This window comes from Callospermophilus lateralis, chromosome 5 (genome assembly GCF_048772815.1).
Source record: "Callospermophilus lateralis isolate mCalLat2 chromosome 5, mCalLat2.hap1, whole genome shotgun sequence".
Classification (NCBI taxonomy): Eukaryota; Metazoa; Chordata; class Mammalia; order Rodentia; family Sciuridae; genus Callospermophilus; species Callospermophilus lateralis.
Genome location: NC_135309.1, coordinates 52,850,826 through 52,853,084, shown reverse-complemented (window position 1 = coordinate 52,853,084; position 2,259 = coordinate 52,850,826). Strand labels below are relative to the sequence as shown.

At 41.4% G+C, this 2,259-nt stretch overlaps 1 pseudogene; it reads right to left on the bottom strand.

Annotated features, from left to right (window-relative positions):
* Positions 1–205: 205 nt before the first annotated feature.
* LOC143641675 (60 kDa heat shock protein, mitochondrial pseudogene) lies at positions 206–1,975 on the bottom strand (annotated as a pseudogene).
* Between the last annotated feature and the right edge of the window lie 284 nt (positions 1,976–2,259).

Here is a 2,259-nt window from a genome sequence, read left to right as displayed (position 1 = left end):
TATCAGGAATGTACAAATGTCTTTATTCAAAAATACAAAATAAATTATTTGTAGGCATGGACAATGACAGCAGTAAACCATTATATACTGTCAACTGAAACCAGTAACTGATGGTTATAGTGATTTTCCTAAACATCAACCAGCCTTTTCTTCAGTCATTCTCTTCAACAGACTTCTCTGAAGTTATTGGTGAGGAACCCTGCCTTGAGCTTCCTGTCACAGTTCATTAATAATGGTAAAGCACTATTCTGAGAATTAGAACATGCCACCTCCCATATCACCTCCCATTCCACCCATTCCACCCATTGCAGGGTCCTTTTCTTCTTTAGGAATTTCTGTGACCACGACTTCTGCTGTAGTTAACAGAGAAGCAACTCCAGCAGCATCCAATAAAGCAGTTCTTACAACCTTTATTGGATCAATGATTCCTTTTTCTACCATATTCACAAAATCTCCAAGCATAACATCATGCCCAACTTCTGAGGAACTCTGCAGAATTTTCTCCACTATTAAAGAGCCTTCAACACCTGCATTCTTAGCAATAGTCATTGCAGGAATTTTGAGTGTTCTTTTAATGATTTCTATACCAATTTTCTGATCTTCATTAGCTGGAGTTAGTGAGTCCAAGGCTGGAATGCACCAAAGCAGAGCACAGCCCCCACCCAGAACAATGTCTTCTTCAAGGCAGCTCTTGTAGCATTGAGGGCATCTGTAACACTGTCTTTCTTCTCATTCACTTCGACATCACTTGTCCGACCAACCTTCAGCACAGCTACTTCATCTGAAAGTTTTGCCAGTCATTCATTCAGTTTTTCCTTTTAATATTCACTATTTGTCGTTTCTAATTGCTCTGTAATTTCTTGAATACGCTTTTCAATTTGAGCTTTATTACCTTTTCCTTTCAAAAGCATGGCATCATCTTTGGTGACAATGACGTCTCCAACTTTTCCTAAATCATGAGGCTGAACATCTTCAATATTTAGGGTCAAACCCTCCTCACCAAACACTGCACCACCAGTAGCAATTGCCATATCTTTAAGTTGGTTCTTTCTGTTGTCACCAAAACCTGGAGCTTTAACTGCCACAACCTGAAGACCAACTTTCAGCCTATTCAAAACAAGTGTACTTAGAGCTTCTCCATCAACATCTTCAGCAATTATGACCAATGGTTTACGGTGAGCATTGGCAATTTCAAGAGCAAGTACAATGGACTGGACGCTAGAAATTTTCTTTCTTTCAACAGAACGTAAGCATCCTGGAATTCACATTTCTGACCTTTTGATGTATTAATAAAGTACGGAGAGATATAACCTCTATCAAACTTCATGCCTTCAATAATTTCTAATTCATCCTCAAGTGTTTTTCCATCCTTTACTGTAATCACACCCTTTCTTCCAACCTTTTTCATTGCACCAGAAATAATGTTGCCAATTTCTTTGTCTCCATTTGCAGAAATGGTAGCAACCTGAGCAATTTCTTCAGGAGTTGTCACAGGTTTAGACTGCTTCTTGAGTTCAGCAATTACAGCATCAACAGCTAACATCACACCTCTCCTGATTTCCACAGGATTAGCACCCTTGCTAATCTTCTCGGAGCCTTCTTTGGCAATAGAGCGTGCCAGTACAGTAGCAGTGGTGGTGCCATCCCCGGCCTCTTCATTTGTATTATTGGCAACATCTTGAAAAAGTTTAGCTCCAATATTTTTGTATTTATCCTTTAAATCAATTGACTTTGCAACAGTTACACCATCTTTTGTTACTTTGGGACTTCCCCAACTCTGTTCAATAATTACCGTTCTTCCCTTTGGCCCCATTGTAACAGCTACAGCGTCGGCTAAAAGGTCTACACCTTGAAGCATTAAGGCTCGGGCATCTGCACCAAATTTTACATCTTTGGCATAAGCCCAAGTGAGATGAGGAGCCAGTGCCCTAGACACTGGTCTCATCTGGCGAAGGACTGTGGGTAGTCGAAGCATTTTCCAGTCGCTCCAAACGAGTTAATATTTTACCGCTAAAATGGCCTTAAAAGAAGAACCACTCCAAAAATGTCCCTGCGAAACCCAGGCAGTGGGAGTAGAGAGGAAGGTTACAAATCTGAGTGAGCATAGGTATGGGTATACTTGGCGATGCAAAACGCCGCTCAGCTAAAATTGTCTCCAAGTATCCACCTGCGGTTACTGTATCAGAACAAATTACCAAGGCCGCGATGAGGAGGGCACCCACCCGGCCCACTCCGCAGCCCCACGTGTCTTTGTGAAGA